The 24140-nt window shown below is 46.1% G+C and overlaps 1 long non-coding RNA gene across 2 annotated transcripts in view; it reads right to left on the reverse strand.

Moving 5' to 3' along the window:
- The window catches only part of LOC130680902 (uncharacterized), a 107228-nt gene that overhangs the window by 76693 nt on the left and 6395 nt on the right, over positions 1-24140 (reverse strand). For both annotated transcript variants that reach the window (XR_008993927.1, XR_008993928.1), the window contains exon 2: positions 10601-10666. This is a non-coding gene — a long non-coding RNA (uncharacterized LOC130680902). The remainder of the gene's footprint in view (positions 1-10600; positions 10667-24140) is intronic.

Below are 24140 nucleotides of genomic sequence, written 5' to 3' on the forward strand. Positions count from 1 at the left end.
TAAAATACTGGAGTTCCCTGTGGGGAAACAGTAACAAAAACACCATTTTTCAGCTAAAACAGAAAACAGTTGATACATTTATAAGGAGAAGAGGAATCTCATTTATAATTGTAATAAAAACAACCAAGGCCCTGAACATTTTTCTAGAAAAAACGAATACACTCAGGATTCATAAGGAAGGCCTGCAGATGTCTTACTGACCTCTACCACTACCCGAGAAGGATCACTGTATTTAGTATAAACAGGGCAGAAAAGTCAAGAGCCTCCACCTGTGTCAGCTTTAAGAATGAGCTGCAGCCCCACCTGCACTGGGTGACTAGCCACCTGGTGGGTGACGCGGCTGCTGGAGAGCCAGAAACCAGCACCTCTGTCGTTAAGTTTGTGGGGAATATTTCTTAAAAGAAAGAATGGGGCTGGGCAGAGGTCAGGGAATGGTGGATGGGGAGTTACTGCCTGATGGGTATATAAACCTTCAGTTTGGGATGATGGAAAAGTTCTGGATTTGGACGTTGGTGGTGACTGCACAGCAATGTCAGGGTTCTTCCTGACGCTGCACAGTATTTTATGGTGGGCGTACTGTACCACAGTGAGAGAGAGAACATGACACAGGCAAAACTGAAAATAGTATCATTCCCAGTAAATCCAGCTAGGAGACTCACACAGCAGGCCCCCATTATTCACAATTTTGCTTTCCACTGTCTCAGTGACCCCCAGTCTACTGCGGTCTGGAGGCCAATGATGCACCTTCAGATGCGTCATCAGAAGGCCCACAGTAACCTGATGCTACACAACGATGCCTGCGTCATTCACTTCACTTCATCTCGTCACATAAGCATGTTGTCGCTCTCACATCATCACAGAAGGGTGCGTCCAGCACAGTAAGATATTTTGAGAGACCATATTCACATAAATTTGATTACAGTATATTATTATAATTGCCTTTATTATTAGTTACTGTTGTTAATCTCTTACTGTGCCTGATTTATAAACTAAACTTTATCATAGGTGTATGTACAGGAAAATACCTAGCATTTATAGGGTGCAGTACAATCTGGGGGTCAGACATGTGCTGGGGGTCTTCGAACATATCCCTTGGGGCTAGGGGGATGATACTCTGTTGCCTTCTATGATGCACAGACCAAAACTGAATTTCTCAAGAAACATTTTGAAGAGAAGCATCAACTTTAACCTGCCAAAGGCTTATGTCCCAACGGCCTGTATTATGCAATTAGGAACAAGTGTTCTAAAACAGCAGAGCACCTTCCCCTTAAAGGAGACCAACTGAGGTCTTCACATGATTTAGTTCATAACTCTTCCCAGTCTAGAAAGGTGATACTGGTGTTATTATCATTATTATTACGGTAGCTGTTTTGTATTTAGTAGGAGTTCTCAGTGAGCCAGCTGATATTCTTTCTTCCCGTCCTGCAGATGGCAGGAACATAGACAGCAGTTCTGTGCATCGCCTTGGAAAGTAAGCCACAGGGTCACATGAGAAGCAGTGCGCTCAGCGGGAGAGGTTGTACTTGGCTGATCCAGAGGGCCTGGCAATGCTCCGTTCTTCCATTCGGGATCCTCACCACCAATAGGGCTCCTACTTAGTAGACTGAGCATTTTCTTCCAACAGCAGATAGTTATTTTTGCACAAAATATCCAGGTGGATGCAATTACAGTTGAGGTTAAACCACAGAGATAAGAAATTCAATCTCAGGACCCCAATTAACTGGCTATTCTTTTCAAGAGTCTCAAATGTTCCCCACATACAAAACAGTTAAAACGGTGCATAGCCCTAAATTCCATGCCTATAATCTTGGCAGAGTTTTAACTTACAGGTTACAAATAACCTCAAGAAATGGTAATTTCATGGTAACTATTCATTGTTCAATTACTTGAGACTGCATTATAATCATTAAGTCATTAACGGTGTTATGAGATCTAAAAACCAGAAGTCACCAGGGTGTTACCTATCTAGTCATTTGGCAACACACTGATATCAGATGGAATGACAGTATTTTGAACTAAAGCAATCTAAACACTTCAAATGAAAGGTAGGTGTACATATGCCAAGCTGTTAATAGATGCTTATTATAAAGGTTGATGCCGAATAAATGATTAAATGAGGCAAACAGAACCCCAGGATAGAGATGAGTAGCAGAGACTCCCCCTCAAAGCAGAGACACCAAAAAGAGCCCTTAGACCACAAGAAAGACAATACATTAGCCCAGTGGCTCTCAATTCTAGCTGTGCATTAAAAGCATCTGGAAAATTCTAGAAACCAACATTGCCCAGCCCTACACCAGACCAAGCAAAACCAAATCTGGAGAAGGGCCCAGAATATATAGTTTCTCAAAGCTATCCAAATGATTTCTAAAAACAGTGACTAGTAGCAATAAGAAATCCTACACAGTCAGTCCCCTGCAGCAAGTCTTGGTAGCAGCTCTGGAGGTCCCTGCCACCTGGCAGAGAAAGTGACCCTTCCATATGGCTTTTGGCCCACAGCCTCTCACAGTGGTCTTTCCTCTGTGCTCACATGGCAACCGTCTAATTCATTACATCCGACAGATCATAGCAGGAGGTAGTACGGTCTCGGGCCAAATTAGATGCAGACACGGCAATCTATGAGGATGGAAAGCTCACCAAGCCAATGCATTTCAAAGTTAAATGCTTCTCCTACTTATTGGGGAGAAGTAAAAGTGTTACCTATAATTCTGGCCAACTGCAATTAAAGTACTCTCTGAGACTAAAAAATAATAACTAAATAATCTTAAAGTCTTGCCTATAGTCAAAGGAACCTATGTCTCAGAACAATGCTTTGGATGAGTTATAGCACCTCAGAGGTGTTTTTTAAATGTTCATTTGATGTTAAAAATCAGTTTCTGCACCTCTAGAAAAATAGTACTTGGGTATTTTGGCAGTTACAACATTTTTAATTGAATGAAACCCACTAGTACCCTTGCCCATATCATTAATTTACTGTAATGATGAAATGTGTTACTATAAAAAGAACAAAAATTCATTTTAAAGGCAATTGACACATTAGACTTGGCCCAAGAGCCTGGTTTATAAGGCAGTAAGAGAGACAGGCCTGAAGCCGCACCTCACATGAAACGTCCCCTGATCCAAAGGGATAGGATGGCACAGAGGCCATGGCAATGGGCAGATGGGCACTCGGCTACGGTCCAGGGGGACATTAGCCATCCAGATTTTCAGTGTTTGATGAAATACTTCCAAGAGGCATTTGTAGGGGTTATTTGAGAGGAAAGGGGAGATTCCACAGTTAAATAAATTGGGAAAATACTGGGTAAAGCAAAGTAATACAAATGCTAATGTTCAAGAGGAAAGATTGGTTAGGGGGCCATGAAACTTCTTCAATCACTCTACTCTTCTTCCATAGAGCTGACCTTGGGGTTCCAGTGATTACACACTTTGGGAAATGTGACTAACTGGTTAAACAAGTATCAATGACACGAAGCTCAGGCAAAGGCAAAGCCAGAGAGAATTCCACCCCACCCAGTGGCCCTTGTTCGCTCTAACAGTCACAGGAGAGGAAAGGGGGGGAGGGGGGATGTGGGAATGAATCTATAGCAAAGTCAGGCTACCCAGAGGGGAATATCACTTACTTGGTAAAACACAGCATAAGGATGAAGAAGAGAAAGAACAACATATAAATAAACTCCCCTAGACTCTGGTATACAGGACTCTGCCACCTACCTTGTAATGAATGACAATTGCAATAATCAAAACTTAAGTGTACACAGCAGTTTAAACTTACCAAAGTACTCCCATAGGCCTTAGTTTGTTCCAACCTTACCTGTAACCTGGTGGGGTGTCATCAGAAGTATTTTATTCTCATTTCACATATGAGAAAAACTGAAGCTGTAAGTGGTTTATGGTGAGTACAACCTAGGCGAGCTAGAGGTAGAACCCAAGCCATGAGAGGCCCCAGCTCCTCTGTGAGGCCCTCAATGCCCACGCTCCTTACAAACCTCACAATAAAGGCTCTCTACTTGGACTATGTACTATGTGAAGAGTAAATACTGTCGATTCTCCCCCAAGGTTTGTAAAACACAGTTATTTTAAAGCCACTCTCACCCCACTTAAGTTCCCGAATGCTACAACCAATTCTTATTCCCTCCTAATAATCTAACTTTTCTTTACAAATTATTGAGAAGTTGGCATTTTTTAAGCAGTAAAAACCAACTACATTGCCCAAACGGCAATGACATCAAGTGCTATATAAGATATATCAACAATGGGATTCATAGGAATAATGCAATTCTGAGCATACAGAAATACCAAGAAATCAAAGACAGAAGGTGAAGCACAAAAATCTGTGTGTTTCTGACTTTATCTTCCATGAACGCTTCTTTCAGACCATAAAATCTACAAAAATATGACCCTGGAAAGAACTAGTAAGCCAGGCTCCCACTGGCAGTTGTGCTGGGGAAGAAGAAAAGGTCACTGGAGGCCTGCTAGGTGCCAGGGGCTGGGCCGAGGGCTTCCACACACGTCGCACTTCCATTTTCACACCAGCTCTACCCTGTACTGTTACCGACAGAGGAAGGAATCCTGAGCCACGGAATAAGCGGGCTCTCTTCAAACAGCTAAGCTGACAGCCAGACTGAGAGGGGAGCAGACAGGAATCCCCCTCAGTCCCGCTCTAACGTCATTTTTACTACATTACGTTGCACTTATGAAAATGTTAAATTACACTCCAAGACGCAAATGCCAAGGCCTGTAAGCTTTTCCCAAATCCCCCTTCCAGTCCATTCACACCCCCACTCTGCCTGAGCAGCATTCATTTCTCCATATTCTACACTTCCACTGCCTCTGTCTGCATACCAGTTTTAAGAGTTTTGCTATTTTGTCTTATTCTTACAGAAGTGGTTCTCAGCTGGGGACAATTTTGCTTCCCAAGAGGCACGTGGCACCGTCAGGAGAGACTGGATTGTCATGACTTCGGATGCTACTGGCCCCTCACAGGCAGTGGCCGGGGAAACTGCACAACACCCTGTAACATCCAGGGGAGCCTCCCACAGCAAAGGCCTACCTGACCCTAGATGTCAACAGGGCCAAGGCTGAAAAAGCCCTGCCTTGAAGTGATAATGTGATTTAATAAATGTGCATTCGTTTCCTGCCCTATAAAATCATGAGGAGTAACTAAGACAATATATATGAAAATCTTTAGCACACAGCAAGCACTGAGTCCTAATTAGGTCATCTGGTTGCACAACTGCACACTTGTGTAGAGTAGGAGCCACCCTGGTGGGCTCTGCATTCTCCCACACAAAGCACAGAGCCTTTATTTTTCCACTGGCAGTCAATGAATGTGAAATAATGTGTTCTTTATACTGCAAATTCTTGATTTTTAAAATGCCACTATTATCCTATTATCTAAGAAACACAGACTCCTATACCCCTTACCAAACAAGAAGTGAATAGTATAAATCACGATTCATTAGAACAGACCACGAAAAGCTACAATGTATCTTGAGTATGTCACCCAATCACCTCCATATCAAGACTATTAATACGTTTATTATTAAAATGCTTTGTCTTACTTTAACAGAAGATACTGAGATCACAATATACAGACTTGAGACAATCTCATGCAACAGGCTCAGATTCTCCTAACTCTATCAGATCAGTTCTGACCATATCGATTCTCAGGTCTTGAGTTGAATTATTCAGGAGCACCCTTAAACTGCGCTCACAAATACATCAAAATAGACATCAAAAGTCAAATCTCTTAATGAGTACATCAAAACTGCTTGACATAACATCTCAGGTGATGATCTTTACGTCTTTCACTTTTCTCAGTTCATGTGAGTTGGAGTCTGCATGGAAATACTAAGTAAATGATTACAAAAGCACTAGAACTAGCCTTTACTCATAGTGGCCCTACAACAGGATACTCTGCTGTCGTTTCCACTGCACTTCAGAAGGTGCAGCCCCCAAACCCTGAACTTCAGAATGAACCCACACACTTATTAAAGGTGCAGATTCCTGGACCCCACCCCAGATGTACTGAATCAAACTTTCAGGCGTTGGGCCTGGAAATCTATTTTTATAGAGGTTTTACATTTTTAATAGTACTTTAAATTTTTTTCATAGTTTAACTATACCTTTTTAATAGCTTCCCAAATACTCATTTTGTACAGTGAAGTTTGAGAGCCCCTTCCAGGAGACCAGACCCCCCCCAAAGTCAATTTGCCTCATTTTGTGAATATCCAGCATGGGTCTTGCTTCTACAAACTATCAATGATTCCTTTAATATAAAAATCCACATCCACCTCCCATCATAAAAAATAGCTAGAGCATTTTGCTGATGACTTTTGTGCAAACAGGCATTTCTAAGTAAGCAGACTGACATCTTATGGGAAACACTGAAAAAACTGAGACCGAATATGAAAGAATTATTAAAGAAAACAAAGTTCAATCCTGGGCCCTGCAATGGTCAATACCTACTATGTGCCAAACTGGGAATGCAGTAATGGCTAGTCCCCATTCTTATTTTTCTCTTATTTGTGCATTTGAATTATTTAATATATACATAAACAAAGAAGTAAGATGATTTCAGGTCACAGAGAAGACTTGAAGACAACGAAACAGGTTGGTGTGGTGGAGAAGGTCTGTGGTGAAGGAGGCAGAGGCAGTGGCTGACTGTGAGACGTAAGGACAAAAGCGGTTTCCTTGAGGAGCGACCATCTGAGCTGAGACTTGAAGCAGAGGGAAGCCATCAGGACAGGGTGGGGGGAATGTGTTCTAGAGACAGAATTGTTGCCACAAAGACCCTGAGGTGAGAACAACGTTCTCATTAAATAGGTATTAAATCGGAAATCCAATGATCTACACAAAATGTTTTATGAAGTAGGAAACTATTTAAAGGTATAAAGCATTATTTTTAGCACTCTACTAGCACTAGAAGAGTTTCGGGACAGAAGCTGGGATAATGAAGGCCTCAGGTCTATGTCATATGTGGAATTAATTAAGCAACTGAGGCTATTTTGCCTGGAGAACAGAAGACATAAGTATGTGTTTGGGGGAAGGAGGGAGAAGTCGCCTTCAAATACCTGAAGGACTATGTTCTTGCAGAAAAAAATTATTTTTCTTAAAAGCTCTGAGGATATAGAACCATCTTGGAATGGTAAATATTTTAGGAAGGTAGAATCATGGAACAATATGACAATGAATATTCAAAAAGTTGTAGGGAAATGAACTGACTGGGAGACAATGCATTCCACACAACCACAGGTGACTGAGGACGGGCTGAGCAGACAGCTGGCAGAGGAAAGATTGGACCAGATGACGTACACAGACTTTTGCAACCCTCTGAAAACACGCACACACGCAGGCATGCACAGGAGCACGCACACACTCATAGAGCTCTCACAGGCACAACAGCCGCCAACATGGCCTCTTTACTTCACACTTTACAACCTTAAGGAAACCTTTCAAGAGAAGCCTGGGAGATACCAAGGAATCCACCAATTCCCAATTCACATTGTCACCCTGGAATGAAGTATGTCTCCATGTCTATAGTAACCAATACATGCTTCAAAGGGCAAATTAAGAAACAGGATAGACTAATATTCATTCATGGAATCTATGGCTAAGATTTCGTGGTGTTTTAGCAGTAAACATTAAACATACATTAAGGTGATTACCCTATTATAGCAAAAGCGTGTCTGCTTCCATTAGATGCCCATAGGTGGCACACCAGTAAACAGCCAGAAGCTTTCACAAGTACATGGCCTTTGGTTGATTTGTTTTTCAATGGGAGCCATGGGCCCAGGAAGATGGTTTCCTCATCAAAAGTCCTGTCAAAAAATCACTACTCTTTATTATTTATATATTCTGACCAGTAAATACAGTAAAAAACAAATACTGAATTGCCACTTGACCACCTGGGACAAAAATGCTAAAGGAAAACAAATCTAGCCCTCCAAGGACAGACAGACCAAGCTAGACTCGGAAGTAAGGCAAGAAGAAACTTTGAAAAGCTAAACATTACTAAATGACCCTTATATAAAATGTTTATACTTCCACATCCAAATGTAATATAGCTTATATGCAGATACAGTGTAAGAAATATTCTCCTGAGATCCACATATTTTTTTGGTTTATTGTCTTATTATGTTTCTTAAAAACGACTTGTAGATACAATTATATTATGACTTTCTTAGGATAGCTTATAAAAAATTCATGATGAATCTTTCCATATAATAAAGACAATGGCTATATAATTGTTCCTACATTCTATGAAATCAAGGAATACCAAAAATGGACTTACAATAAAATAAAAGGTTTAATACTTAATATAAAGAAAGTACATGTCACAGAATTTTGTATAAAAATTTCTTTGTAGGGCTATACAATTTCTATTTATGTCTAAAGTATTTTAGAAATATACCTATTCCATGAAAGTTAAATATAACCTACAATGTGCATAATCACTTTCTATAGATTTATTTAGGTTCTTTAATTTTCCTTCAGGTTCACATTTATTTTAGTTCAGCTTTTGCTATTTTATTAGGCTTTAATCCTTCAGAACTCAGGTAACAGCAGGACTGAATCAGTGGCTCAGGAAACCCAGGTGTCTCTGTTCATGAGCAAGAACCACCTAATACTACCTAGGCTGCTTAGAAACTGAACTCTTCACTGAGCAGGGAGGTTTAATTCTTTAGATAAAGCACACGAGTCCCCAAAGAATTTCTAACTACACTTCTGCTTGACTAATGCACAGAAAAGCTGTCATGCCACAAAACGGTACATAGGGCTGAGAAAAGAGAACAAGCCCCAACTCCGGTGTGTTCACCATAAACATTCTTTGCAGTCTCCCTTCAGCCTGAGAACTACCAAAATTTTGTATCAACCACTAAGAAAGCGGCACCCTTTCAAATAATAATGTTAACAATTGGTAAATATTTTTCCTCTCTAAAAAGATTGGGAGACCTTGTTTTCTTTTCTTCAGGTAACAGAGAATTAGGGTTAATTCTGGTTTTCCTCCTTAATATTCTCATCCTTAACTGAATCTCCTCGGTATCTTCTCCTACAAGTGTACAGTCCACCTCTGAGATTAGTGCACAAAGCTGTCAGTCATCTCCCAAATAAGTATTCTATAGGTGAGAGGCGCACGACCAACGGAATGGCTCTAAGAAACGACACCATAAACCAAGAGCTTGCTACAAAGTTGCTCCTCCATATCGACAAATCAGAAGTAATTTTCTCCCTAAATCAGAACCTAATTCATTAGCTCACATTAATTCACAAGTTCAATCCAATTTCTCAAAATGCAATAACACAATCTTTTAACCTAATTATCTGCATTGGAGGTATTTAAAGGCATTAGCTGAGACACATTTCTTTTTCGTGTCAGACAGGATCAATGTCAAGTGAACAGCTTGTGTAGACTACATTCTGTCTAATTACAGGGGGTTAACATTTTAGGAATAAATTGCTTCTCACAAGGAAGAAATTTTCCCCTGGAGTGGACACCAAAGTACACCTCTTGGTAAATAAAGGTTTAAACATGTACCTGTTTGTAATTGTGCTTTAAAAACTAATTCTCAAGAACACTGGTTGTGTACATGAGTGTACACACATACACACACTTGACATTCTGTAGAACTGGAAATATTACTATCTGGATGATAATAATTTTATTACTATCTATAATTGCAGATATTATGTACAATAATTTTAGTCACCTAATAGAAATTTAGGGCTCACAGGAGGATTTTTAAAAAATAGAACAAGAGAGAGAATTTCTAATGGAACTGCTATCCCAGATCACAACCACTGAGGAAAACGATGGATATTTCCCAAGAAATAATCATGAGGAAACTGTTTTGAAGGTATTTATATTACAATAGATCATTCACTGAACACCCCTGAGTTTTAGTCCAAAAACAGTTCATTTCCATTTCCTTTTGATAATCAGAAGGAGAATCAACCCATACTTCCAAACCACCATTTTTTTTTAGGCCATTTACTGGGGGAAAATATCTTTTAAAAGCATTTTTCAGGTGAATCTGTAAGCAAAAACTAGTAAAAGGGCAGGAAGGATGTCTTACTGCTCGGCTCAGTCCTCTCTTGAGGCTAGTTTGGTTTCCTCCCTTCCAAAAGCATCACTGCCACTAGGTCTCTGCTGGGTCAGGCAGCCAGTCTCCTCCTGGCACTGCTCACCGAACCCACTGAGCTCGCACTCCAGGATGATACCAAAGCTCCTTTTTCCACTGTGATGACGTTAATAGCTTAGATTTCTCAAGTAAATGGCATCCTCTGCTCCTTTGAAAACCAGTTCTGGCAGTGATGAAAAGTGAAGGAAAGGAAACACTTTAAAGAGCTTCAAACATGCAACATCAGAGTTCACTGTCAGATATCAACATGATAATGTAATGAAGGAAAATACCCAAACCCCAAAATCCAGGTTAGGAAATGGAACTACATATATATTTAAAAAGATGAAGTTAATTAACAAGCACATTATTTCATTTTAAATCTGTTATGGGGCATATATGAGCAAGAATAGACAGCCCCACTATTCAGCACTTATGAAACGAAACCATGCATAAGCCATGTTCAAACTCAATCAACTTACCTTAGAAACTTGTCCATATGTTCCATTTCCAACAAGTTTCACCAACTCAAAGATCCCTGCAGGGTCCTGAAAGAAAATAAACAAACAATAAAAAATTCAAAACAATATGCCAGGCAGTCTTAATCAAAAGCAAATAAATAAGAACTTAGGTTTGGGGGCTCTCACGTGTTAGTATTAATTAATATTAAATTTTAATTCAGTTGCAGCCATGAAATTAGTCAAAATCCATTTTGTTTCTACTTTACATTTCTATGAAATGTGCTTAAATCAGACAAAAGGACACATGACTTCCACTGAAACAGTGAGAAAGAATTAACACATTTTTCACTTTCAAATGGAAGTACACTTTTTTTGCAGGTACATCAGGATAAAGAGAAAGACTCATCATCCTGGGGGGTTCTGGTTCTTCAGATATTTCTCTTTGACATTTCTCAGCTGCTCATAAGTTTAAAAAGCAGTATTCCTGTATTGTGGGGCAAGGTAGTCAACCGTTTCCAAGAGAAAATGGGATCAAAATAACTTCCCCTCTCAGAATGTTTTTCTTTGATTCATGCTCGCTCTCTATAATACTGCCTCTTTAAAATCTGCTTTTACACAGGGCCTCCAGTTCCTCTGTACCTGTAGGGCACCTGCAGGATTTAAAATATAACCTGAATTGGAGAATTATGCAGATTCTTACCACCAAAGAGGTGTCTGCTAACCCTCAGAGTCAGCTACATGTGAGAGTGGTCAATAAATGGCCAGTAATTGCTGTGATTAGTACTGAATTACTATCCCAGAACATGAAAAAGAAAAATCAAAGCCTATAAAATTCAACTCAGAGGCAGAAATTGACTTTCACCTCTCCTGATTCCTAACTGGACAGAAACTTATTTCTTACGGGCCTAAATCAAGAATCACAAACTTAAGACACCCACAGAGGCCAGGAAAGTAAAGTAAAAGAGTGAAGTGGGCCAGCTGGGGCCTGTGACACACTGAAGATGTCATGTCTCCTTCGGGGAGGGTCACCCAGCTGGAACCAGTTGTCCTCAAACTATGAGCACAGCATCGCCAGGTCTAAAGACGTTTTTCAAGAAAAACTGAACATTTTGTTTAATGTGAGATCTCCTAATATTTAAATGCTAAGTACTAATTCACTTTTAAAAAATACTCGAAGGAACAAATTAAAAAGACTGCAACCTCTGTCCTAAAAAGAGTTTACTATCTCTAGTCAACACTTTTACCAATATTATGGAGGAGAAGGGGGGGCAGTCTAAGTTCAGGAGTCAGACAGACCTGGTTGACCACTAGCTTCGCATTGATTGGCTGTGTGATTCTACAAGGCCCTGGGAGAGCAACTTAGTCTCTGAGCAGATAAAAGGTCTGCCTAGCAGAGCTCTGATGAGGAGTAGTGAGGGCCCAGCACCATACCTTACACACAGTCAGCAACCCAGTAACATATAATATAATCATTTTAGTGGGAGGAATTTCAAATTTCACGCATAAATTTAAAGGGAGAATGGCGGCTTCAGGGCTACTTATCACAGGGAAGAAGACAAATGAGTTTGGTGTGACAGGTGACAGCTCTTTCAAGTTAAGGTTGTTAGTAAATCGGGCCCAAGAAGAGCCCTTTGCTATGTGCTTTCAAAGACGCCACATAGAAGGCGAAACAAAAACAGAAAACCAACAGCTGAAGCACTGAAGTCACTGAGAAAGACTGGAATCAGCATCATCCACTGTCACACAGCCGCGGGCAGGAAACCTCACTCCACACTCGGGGCCGGCAGGCCTAAAGGCCGGAAGTTCCGGCTCTGCCCCGGCTGCCCTGGCCCGGGAGCGTGAATGACGTCCAACACGGAACCCTGGGAACAGGAGAGCGCGGAGCTGTCAACCAAGCTAGAAGTCACCGCCCCCTGGGAGGCATCGGGACAGGAACGAAAGATTGTGTCTGTTAAACTACTAGGCTATTAGAGCAGCAGGTTTTATTACAAACACAATCAGAAAGAAATGTGGAAAAGGGTAAAAAATTTTAAAAAGCCCACAAAAGGTGGCAGCTGCTGTTTCTTCCAAGCTGTGTTTCCCAGTAGTTTGTTTGCTCGGTGGTGTTTCTGTGAGAAGTTTTGAGAAAGGTTCTACATTTGCTTGAAGCATCTCAATTGTATTTTCAACCTTAATTTGTCTTGACTAAAAAAAATCTATATATAAACGGAAGACATGAGAGGCAGGATGGTGACTGCTAGCTTTAAGGAGCCCAGGCGGCATCTGAGGGGTGGCAGGGAGGAGCAGAGCAGGACCGGCTTCTGCACCCAGGGGTGGAGGGGGAGGGGCAGAGCAGGACCGGCTTCTGCACCCAGGGGTGGAGGGGGAGGGGCAGAGCAGGACCGGCTTCTGCACCCAGGGGTGGGAGGGGGAGGGGCAGAGCAGGACCAGCTTCTGCGCCCAGGGGTGGGAGGGGGAGGGGCAGAGCAGGACCAGCTTCTGCGCCCAGGGGTGGGAGGGGGAGGGGCATAGGACCAGCTTCTGCGCCCAGGGGCGGGAGGGAGAGGGGCAGAGCAGGACCGGCTTCTGCCCCCAGGGGTCCTCCCCCCTCACGGACCCTTCCCTCAGCCCTGGGCTTTACCGGGCGGTCTCAGGAGGAGCTGGGCAGCGCGAGCTTCCAGAAGCTTTCCGCTCCGTGGATGGTCCACATGGGCACAGGAACCAAGGAGGCCCAGGGCCCAGGCTTCCGTTCCAGCTGCTGGGAAAGAGGCACTTGCCACGGGACGCATCCCAGGGGCTCCGAAGCAACGTTCGGCGGGACTGGAGTTTGACGACCCGGGGTGGGTAGGCAACCATACTGCAAACGCTCATTGAATTAGGGCGCTTCCCCAAGAAACAGACTCTGAGCGTCGCTGAGATTTACACAGAAGCAGTTTGTGGACGTGGCGGGGAGGGGCCTGCGAATCCACCCGGCGGAGGCTGGGAGTGATGGAGGGGCTGCACCGAGGTGGAGAGTTCAGCAGCGGGGCAGTCGAGCAAAAGCTCCAGCTGATCGCACAGGAGCTCTGGAGCTGGGTGACTCTCTAACATTATCCTACCTGGGGGCATGGGGGCCCCTGCACCCCACCTCCACTGACTAGTCATCCCATAAATGGGATCAGAATGTAGAACCATTCTACACTATGACAATCCCCGTCCCTGACCCTGAGTTCATGATCTTGAAGAAATGACTTCAGCCAAGAGTAATTTTCAGGTGATGAGTATTTCTAGCTGCCTACACTCCCAGCAGGGGGACAGTGAGGGCCTCAGTAATGCAGAGGCGATCTGAGTGACACGCCAGAGCATCCTCTACGAGCACCATGGCTAGAAATGAGTACCAGTTTGGAACTGGAAGAGAAGGCTATAGCAGCTGCCTTCTACAGTCAGCTGACAGTAATAAGACAAAATGGCATGACTGGAGTCTGGGATTAGTGGCAGGCTGCCTGAGAATGTAGAAAGTAGAAAGCAGAGGTACTGCCAGGGACACCTGAACTTAGCACTGCCCCCAACTTCCCTCTCCCCTACCCTCAACCCAAATCCCTGGAGAGCTGGATGTCTGTGAATATCCCCTTACACCCATGCATGTCATTGTTAGTTACACTCTTGTGAAGCCATGGAGCTTGAACATGTTAAGCATTCAGGGTTTGCTCCACCCTTGCAGGACTTCACCCACGGTCCCTTCTCAGTCCTGTCCCAGTCGTCCCTCTGAGGCATTTACACTGCTGAGCACCATTACTTGCTGAAGTACACCCTCCCCTTTGTCTTCATCACACCGCTCAGTCTCTCACGGAGATTCTGTTCCTTCTACCCGTGTCCTAAAGGTGGGCTGACCGCAAGGGTCCATCCTCATGCTGCTCACTAAGTACTAATGCTTTTATTCCCAAATGCCCACCATCTCCATCTATTTCACTCCATTCATGCAACAGGCCTCACTATCTCTTGCTGGGCCTATTTACTTACCATCACTTCTTCTGAACTTTCTATCCTTCTTCACACCAATCTTTCTAAAATAGACATGTCTAAACACCAAGCTTTAAAATCCAGCACAATGTGGTTCAAATTCAAAGTCAAGGTCCTATCATTCTCAGGCCCAGCCTTCATCCCCAGCCTCATGTTCCATCATTCTGTGCTACAACCAGCCACCTCAAACTGCCCGTTGTTGACCTAACCCACCACGCTTGGCCACGTCTCTGTTCCTTGGTTCATCATTTCTGTCTGCCAAGATTATTCCTTACATGATTCTCTCCCAGGAAAACCTATCCTTGGAAACCCAGTTTGCCACCTCCTCTCTGAAGCCTCACTCAGATTAGTACCACTGCCTCTCTGCACCCACAGCATGCTGCATATAGCTCGATGATAAATGCTTTCACACCGCTACCCTCTCTTCCATTTCTCTCCCTCGATTAATTACTACTGCCCTGAGAGCTGGGGCTGTAAAATATCTATTTTAGTATTTCCCAGCGCTTAGCATGGTGTCCAACATACAACTGCTAGACATAACTACTTACTGAATAAGGCTGACATCCCACTCCTAGTTCTCCACCACATGTGTAGAGGAAGTCACAAAAAATGGGATGAGAATGTAGAGCCAAAGGTCTAGCAAACTTAGGTTACTTCTTTTTCAATCTAGTCAAGCTCTCCCAGCCACTGCCCCTTCCACCCCCTAACCTGGCTCCCATCTGCACAGACCTGTCGAAGCATAAGCTCCTAGGGTATTATTAGCTCTAAAGAAAATTCATAAAGCCCATTGGTGTGAGCTGTGCCTCAGGTGTACTGAGAAGACAGGCTGTCAGGATGCGGCCACGAGCAGTGAGTGCAACAAGGAGAATTTGCTGTACCTAATCACCATGTTACAAAGACAGGAAAGCTAAAAGACAAGAATCAGCTTAATTCTCCCTCTCATGTTTGTTTAGCTGCTCGTAAAGCCAGGATGGGCAGCATAGAAGAAGGTTACATACACCAAGGAGAAAAGAGCTGTACCTAATCACCATGTTACAAAGACAGGAAAGCTAAAAGACAAGAATCAGCTTAATTCTCCCTCTCATGTTTGTTTAGCTGCTCGTAAAGCCAGGATGGGCAGCATAGAAGAAGGTTACATACACCAAGGAGAAAAGAGCAAATCATTGACACTTACCAAATCAGGAATCCCCGTTGGCAACACATACCTTTATTCAGATCTTAACCTTTGCTGGGAAGCTGAGAAGAAAATTTAATTCTAAGATAGAGTAGTTTACATTACTTCATAATGAAATATAACTCCATATCCAAAAGCAAGCTGTTCCATGAATGAAAATATAACTTTTCAGCAAGGAGTGATAAAGGTGTTTGGTTAGTCATTGTAACAAAAATCACAATAATAGCTACCATTTCTTGAGCATTTACACATCAGGGACTATTCTAAACATTTTCCATGAACAGGACATTTAGTCATCACGACTCTATCAAGTGGATATTATTGCTGTCTTTGTTTTACAGGTGTGGGAAATGAGGCACAGAGATTAAGCACTTGGTCAAGATCACACACACCACTGATGAGTGGCTGAGCCAGGACAGGTACCTGCTTGGTCACACTCCAAATCCTGGGCCCTTAGCCACCCACCACTCCGTCAGTGTCAGGGAATCAGAATTCCCAGCCCTTGATTCACCACTTGCTAGCTCTTCAGGCTTGGGCAAGTTTCATCACTGCCCTGAGTCTCATTTCTTCATCTTTCAAATGGGGACAGTTTACCTCCCAGTGTTAGAGGGCAGACTGTGGAAATGCCCAGACTACCTCAGGGCCTGACACATAATAGGACTTCAAAAAATACCAACTTCCTTCATCCCTTTTCTTTTTTTCTCTTTCAAAAAGAATTCATTTAATAGACAAGGAATATGCCACAGAAAAATTCAGTCTTTATTTTGTGTATTTTTAACTTATTATTTCAGCAAAAGAACACCTATTGTTTTTCAGCCACTATCACCACACGCTTGGCAAACAGGGTCAGATACTTATGGACAAACAGATGTCTCTTTCGGAATTAGTGAGACACATTCACTTCTTTGGGCTCCTGGGAAGTTGGAACAAATCCTCTCTTGCATCAGCTGATGAAAACTCAGAAGGCTTTGGCAGGTTCAAGCCTGACTTCACAGCAGAGTGGAGAGATTTAAGATGTAGGAGTTAATAATTCCAGGGACTGAGTTAAAATTTAATTCTTCCAGGTCCCCTGAATGATACCTGATTTACCATGATACTAAATAATACCTCCAAACTAAGACTGAGCACAGCAAACCTAAATATGTAACTGGGATGACTACTTCCTTAGCATCCTAAAAAATGATACGTATTCCCAACCCCTCCTTCTCTGAAAACGAAATTAAGAGAGGGGCTGGGAGGGATCATGACCAATGGCTTAAATAGACTCTAAACACCCCTTCGCCCAGACTCCTCTTAAAGACATAGTCATTTTGTGACTGATCTTTCACTTGGGTCACCAGCCTTCTGACAGGGTGAAACAAACCCCAATAGATGACGGATGGCTGATACAGCTCCCAGAATGGCTGCCTACCCCAGATTCCCTACCGACATCTGCCAAATGACTACGCTTACTCTAAACTTAGGGGCCTTAAAAAGACCAAAATGTTATTTCTCTTAGAACCATACTCAGCAGCTGTTTTGTTCAGTTTCAGCCCTAACTGACAAGCATATGCTTACAAAAGCAAAACAGAACAGTAGGAGAACTCTCCATATTTATCTTGAGCCTTCAGGCTTTTCAACACCACCGCTCTTCCAAGGAAGTACACTGCTAGCAGACACTGTACCGACGCAGCCTCCCCCGTCCGTGCTGCACTCACAGCCAGGCAAGGTCCCGCAAAGTTCACTTCTGACTGTCTTCCCTCCAGTGTGGGGCGCTGAAGAGCCAAAGGTCTCACTTTCACAACGGGGTCCACTCCATGCTCTTAAGACCTTGGGCCCAAAGAGGTAAAGGCACCTCTCCCAGGTGGGATGAGGTGGGGAGACGCACCCCCCACCAGCTGGTAGTACCACGGGGCCCCCCACCCCCAGGCCGCCCTCCTGAGCTCCTTCCCAACGGCACAAAATCTTTCCTCTACCTTCACACCTTCTCCTCCTGGCCTCCTGACCCGTGAGGGAACTTTATTCCTGAGCCCAACCCAGTACTACCTCCTCCTGCCTCTTCTAGAATCTTCCTTCGTTCCTTTCTCTCCGAAGTCTCTAAGCCTGCTCAGATCCTTCAAAAAAGGTCCTTCTCTTCACGATCTGGGTAAAGTCTCCCTGGCCCCACATCTGTGCAGTAAATACCCACTATGGGGTTATTCCCAGTCAGGGCCTGGGGATGAATCCTAACACGGAAATACACAGTGAGGCGACGGGAGTTGGCCAGGGCTGTCAAGGGGCTTCCTGCGGAGCGGGTGTTTGCCGAGGCCTGAAGCCAAGCAGCGGGAGGCAGGAAGGAGTGCGGGCAGTGATGCAGGCAGAGGACAAGCACTGGCGCGGGCGGGGGAGGCAGGAACAGGTCTGGGGCTGAGAAGGCGAGGTGAGAGGGCAGGAGAGGGCGGGGAGAGGAGCGCAGGCACCTGACTAGTGGGGCTTTGCAGGAGGCGAGGTCAGACTTTCACCTGAGGGCACTAGGGAGGCATCAAGTGTAGCAAGATTTCTTTAAATCTCTAGCTGCCAAGCTCTCTGACTTCCTTCCTGCCATCCGCAAAGCCATCCTTCTTCTCATGTTCCTCACACATTTCAGTCTGGCCATCAAACCCAGCAGATCTCTGCTTCCAGAACAGCTGCAGCCAAGCCAGGAAGACCCCCCTCAGGTCCATCTCGGCTAATCCTCCTAATCCTCCTCCCCTCTTCCTACTTCAGCCAAAGATTCTGCCACTACACGTGCGCAGCCACCCAGGCTGATTCTCCGCCCTCCCCAGTCTCCTCTCGGGAAACATCCCCATCCTGGGCTTCAGCTCCCACTCAGCGCCATCATCTCTCACTCATGACCCATTCAGTTCACTCATTTTCCACCTCTCTCCCCCTGCATCCCTCCGCCAGCCACGAGTGGGTCAGAGCTTTGCTCTAGGGGGTTTACATTCCCCAAGCCAGAGACACCTCCACTCAGTCTCAAGGACACCTGCCTCCACCCAGCTGCTCAGGCCAATGACCTTGGATCACCCTGGGCTCCTCTTTCTCTTACCTCCCACCAACAAAAACAAGGCACCCCACATCCAACGTCCTGGGCCCTCCTTCCCCATGAGCCTTTAACTGGCCTTTGAGCAAAGTATCCCAGCCTCTAGCAGCCACCGGGCCATCCCTCTGCTGGGAACGGCCTTGAGCAAAGCCTGTCCCCAGAAGCCCCCTCCTGCAGGAAGTTGCCCTGATGCCCCACCACACCCCAAAAGCAACGCTTCCTCCTGACCTCCACCAGCCCAGCTGGCGCGCCCGAGATACTGTCTCATGGCAGGGACGATGGGGGTGATTCTGGCATCCCTCCCTCCACTGTCCGTGAGGGCAGAGCTCTGAGGCCAGGCACACCATGACCCTCCTGTGTGGGTCTGAATGAACCAGAAGGAAGCTCCTGGATTCAAACCCCTGCTCTGCCAGCAGCTAGCTGTGTGACCATGGACAAGTCACTTTACCTCCTGCTGCCTATGACAGGGAGGTGGTGGCGACCCGGGCACTGGCCCTGGGGAGAACTTTAAGCCAATCGTGATGATGGCACCCCAGGGAGCACCACAGCCGGGGAAGTGACAAGAGGGACAAGTGGCAGTGATGGTGGGGGACAGAAACAGGACAAATAAAGCAAGATCCTCTGTATGAAGTGAAACACCACACAGAACAACCAACCTGGCAGGACAGGAGGACAAAAGGATACACACTGGATACAGGAGGTGGCCTGGGGGATTGTGAATGGGAATAAAAGGGAGTTTTATACACACGTGTTTAAATACATGTTTGTCTCTGTATATATATATATACATATATATACATATATATGCATTTATTATATTTCTATTATATTACTCAACTTAAAATCATCATATACTACCTAATAATGTACATGTGTATATTTGTTTTTTTTGTTAATGAAAATATGACTTATGTTAGAAACTGGTTAAATAAAACTCCCGTCTGCTACAGAGTCTGGCTAGGGGCTCAGCAGGCCTGGAGGCTGGCTTGGTGTCCCGCTGTGGCAAACAGAGAGCTCCCGGCTGCTGACAGGCCTAAATGGCAAAACAGGACTGGGGAAGGGGTGGTCCTGAGGGAAGGGTACAGGCTGGGGACCTCTGCTTATCCAGCTAGAGAGACAGAAGTCTGACAAGGAGAAACAGCCCCTCACACGACAGCTTTGAGATGAGGTGGCAAACAGGCCACCGGAAGGGCCCCTGAAACCACAGGCAAGGACCGGATGGGGGCTTTCCCACGTTTTTATCAACTCCGAGACATGCATTTTCCCCCACTTTTCCATTTCTGAAAAGGGGGGTGCATTACAACCAACAGCTGTGTAGAGCTGACAGAATACAGTTTGGCTTCACTGCTGGCTGAGTGGTGAGGGCAGCACCTGAGCCCCACTGAGCCTCAGTTTCCCCAGTGAGCAGCTGGCACGCCAGTCCTGCCCCACAGGCTGACCCAGCCCCTCCACCGAGCGCATACTGGGTGCAGGGGAGGCAAAGAGGGCAGGATGGGTAATGTCCACGGGGTGGGGAGTCAAGTGCAGCCGAAGACCCAGGGCTGCCTGCCCAATGAGGGGCCTGCAGGCAGAGCTGTGCCTTTGTGGGGTGGGCTTCCTGAGCAAAGGAACAGCTCAGAGGCGCGGTTTGATAAAAACGCTGAGGGGATGCGCCCAGGGGAAGGAGGAAGGCAGCTGAGCCTGGCTGGGAACCTCGCGGGCCCCACCAACCAGGACTCCCAGGAGAAGTATGGGTGGGACCTGGGGACTGGCATTTTTAACCTCTGGTGAGATGGAAACAGGCAGGTCACTTTCTCAAAAACAGAACAGGTGAACAGCATCGGCTGCACTCCCCTTTCTCCATCCCTATGATATGTCCATCAGTCAGTCCGTCAGCCAGTCAACAATCATCCACAGGGCTCCTGCTGCACACGGAGCTGAGAACACGGGGCACACTGTTTCTCTCCCGTGGTTTAGAATCCAGTGAAGCAGCCAGGACTGAAGAGGAGCTCACAGGAGACCTACTATATCCCAGCAGGGCTACGAGGGTTGGACAGTGAGCCGCGAGTGCATCGCTGGGCCAAAGCGGGCCCAGGAGGGTGTTAAGAGGATGAGACTTCACGGGGTGGCAGTGGGGAGATCTTTCTCTCCTGAGAGAAAGGCAGAAAAACTTTCTCAGGGGCTGCTTGATGCCAGAAGGGAAGGTCCTCCTGGTACCCTCAGCAACATAGCTGGATCTCACAGTGATGCTGAGCCAGAAGCCGGACCATGGAAGGGGTGGGTGCTGACTGGCAGGGGGAACGAGGGGACTGTGTAAAGTTCTTAATGGGTCCACAGCCCTTCTGAAACCCTCTGCCAAATCTGGGGATGGAGAGCCAAGCGCATGTTTCTCGGGGAAAAGGTCTGTGGTTCTGAGCAGGTTCCCAAAAGCATTCAAATCTCCTTCCCCCAAACTAAGAACCACTCCATGCTTTTAAGATCTTGGGCCCAAAGAGGTAAAAGGCACCTCTCCCAGGTGGGACGAGACGGGGAGATGCACCCCCCACCAGCTGGTAGTACCACGGGGCGCCCCCACCCCCAGGCCGCCCTCCCGAGCTCCTTCCCAACCGCACAAAATCTTTCCTCTGCCTTCACACCTTCTCCTCCTGGCCTCCTGACCCGTGAGGGAACTTTACTCCTGAGCTCAACCCAGTACTACCCCAGCCAGTCAACAATCACCCACAAGGCTCCTGCTGCACACCAGGAGCTGAGAACATGGGGCGTACTTTCTCTCCCGCGGTTTTGAATCCAGTGAAGCAGCCGGGACCTCACTTCTTGGTGACCTCCCTCCCGCCTCCTGTGTCCCCTCTGTCCCAGTGCCTGGCTCAGGGGCAGAAAGAAGACTGGAACCAGGGAGGCTGACCCAGGTACACTTGTCCACGCAGCACCTCACATGATTGACACAAACGTTCTCGAAAGAAACATCTGTTATTATTCTTGTACTGCTGGTTCTCTAACCTGGGATTAGAGAAGGGAAATAACTTGCCTCCACATCACAAGGTTAGAAGGGGCACCTCTGGGCACGAGGTGAACATTCTGGATCTTGATAGGGGTGTGGGTTATGCAGGTGGCCATGTTTGTCAAGACTCATCAAAATGCACACTTAGAACTCTGTGCACTTGATTGTACGTAAGTTACACTTCAGTAAGATGATGTGGGGAATCACATACACACATTCCGTGAAACTAGGGGCACTGTGCACAAGTGAGAGGTCACTGGGCACACTCTGCAATGAGAACATGCGTGGCAAGAGCTTGCAAGGCTGGAGGGAGCCCAGCAGGGGAGGGTAAAGAGCTAAGAACTCTTCCAGGTGGTCCCCGCCCCCACCTAGCCTGGGGGCACCATGTGTGAAGATGGCAGAGGCACCATGAAGGGCAGGAGGGAAGTTATAGTCCAGCAAACTGTCACCACCACCCTGTGAGGCAGGGGCGGTGGGCATCCATCTGCCCGGCAACCACACAGTGGACAAAAGGCAGCACCCACCCCCTGGAAAGGGGACTCCAGGGAGCTCTCGCCAGGGGGCACCCTGGAGGAATGAGTCCCCCTTCACCTCCAAGCTACAGAGGGCACTGGGAGGTCCTTCCAGGGCCCCAGGGGTCATTAACAAGGGTCCTGCAGCTGCAGAATTCCCCCTCACAGTGCTGCCAAGGTTGCCAGACTGGGACAGAGGGGACACAGGAGGCAGGATGGGGGTCACCAAGAGGTCAGCCCCTGCCTGCCCCTCCAAGCACAAGAAGCACTTTGAAGGGTTAGTAGAGAAGGACAGAGTGGGTGAGAAGAGGGGATGGTGGCTCCAGGGGCATCAGCCCTGCCTCCGACCCTCTTACCCACAAAAAGTACCTTTCCCGTTGGAGCACACACTTAACACAGAGCTGAGAACAACAGCCCCGATGACTGCCACCTCCTGCTGAGCGCTTAGGCTGAGCCAGGCACTCGCAAAACACTTGTCCATGCAGGACCTCACATTATTGACACAAAGGCTCTCGAAAGAAACATCTGTTACTATTCTTGTACTTCTGGTTTTCTAACCTGGGATTAGAGAAGGGAAATAACTTGCCTCCACATCACAAGGTTAGAAGGGGCAGAAAGAAGACTGGAACCCGGGAGGCTGACCCAGGTACCCCTTACCTCTGGGGGTCATCCCATCCATCCCCCTACTGCTGGCCAAACTTCTCCAGCTCACCCTTTACCTGGACGATTTCTGCACAGAACAGCAGCATCTACACCCACACTGAACACCGCAGGTGTTAAGTCCCCAAAGCCGTGTAATCAGAAACGGCCCCCATGGTGTGAGGTTCTGAGTGGCCCAGACAGCAACCTCAGCAAGGTCCCAAAGAAGGGGGCACAGAGAGAGGGCAACCTGACCAAAACCCACTCCCTGCTGCCTCAGTTTCCCCGACTGTGAAATGGGCCTAATGCCACAGAACATGACAGATCCCGGAGGTGACGAAACAGCCTCTGGACTCCAGAACCAATACCATTGGTATGCACAGTAATGATACAGTTGAGATAGTATGAAGGCTGGATTTGCTTTATGGTATCTACCACAAGAGAAAAAAAGTGTGGGGTTGGGAGAGGGGTAACGGACAAAAAAGATCAGCAGAAAGCCAGTAATGGGTACACGGGGCTGATTATGCTGTTCTCTCAACTCCTGGTGAGTGCTTTTAAATTTCCATGATAAAAAGGTAGTAATAATAATAATAACAATAAGCAAAGTGAACCCCCACTGCCAGCTCCCGGATCCACCCGGGCCACCTTCAAGACTTTTTGCATCTTCACTCAATTCAGCCTCACAAGGAACCCCGAAGGGAAGTTCTGATACAGGGAAGGAAGCTGAAGCCCACAGGGTTCTGCCGTGGACCCTGTCCTCTGTTTACAATGCCAACATTAATTGCCTAGGGTTTGGGGGAGGCAGTAAGGGCTTGGGGATGTGAGTCCATGGGAGCCTTCGCTAATTCGCTGATAATCACCACCACCTCAGCATCACCACCCCCCACCAGAGCCACTAATGTGACCACCAGCATGGCCACCATCAGCATGGCCACCATCACCATGGCCACCAACATTTTCCTGAGCACTTGCTATATGCTAGGCACATATTAAGCATTGAACATCCATGAGCACGTCTGAAGTGCGCTTCCTGTCATTCTCATTCCCCCGGTTGAGGAAACTTAGGCACAGAGTGGGGAAGCCCTGTCTGTTCCCAGGGTCACACTATCACGCTTGATGCCAGAGCAGTCTGCTGTGTGCCCTCTGCTGCCCTGTGGTTCAGAATGCCAACACTGTTCCCCATGTGCCTTTCGGGTAGGCAGTGGGGACCTTTCGGAGTGGAGGAGTCAGCATGGGTCTCT

This window comes from Manis pentadactyla, chromosome 15 (assembly GCF_030020395.1).
Source record: "Manis pentadactyla isolate mManPen7 chromosome 15, mManPen7.hap1, whole genome shotgun sequence".
Classification (NCBI taxonomy): domain Eukaryota; kingdom Metazoa; phylum Chordata; class Mammalia; order Pholidota; family Manidae; genus Manis; species Manis pentadactyla.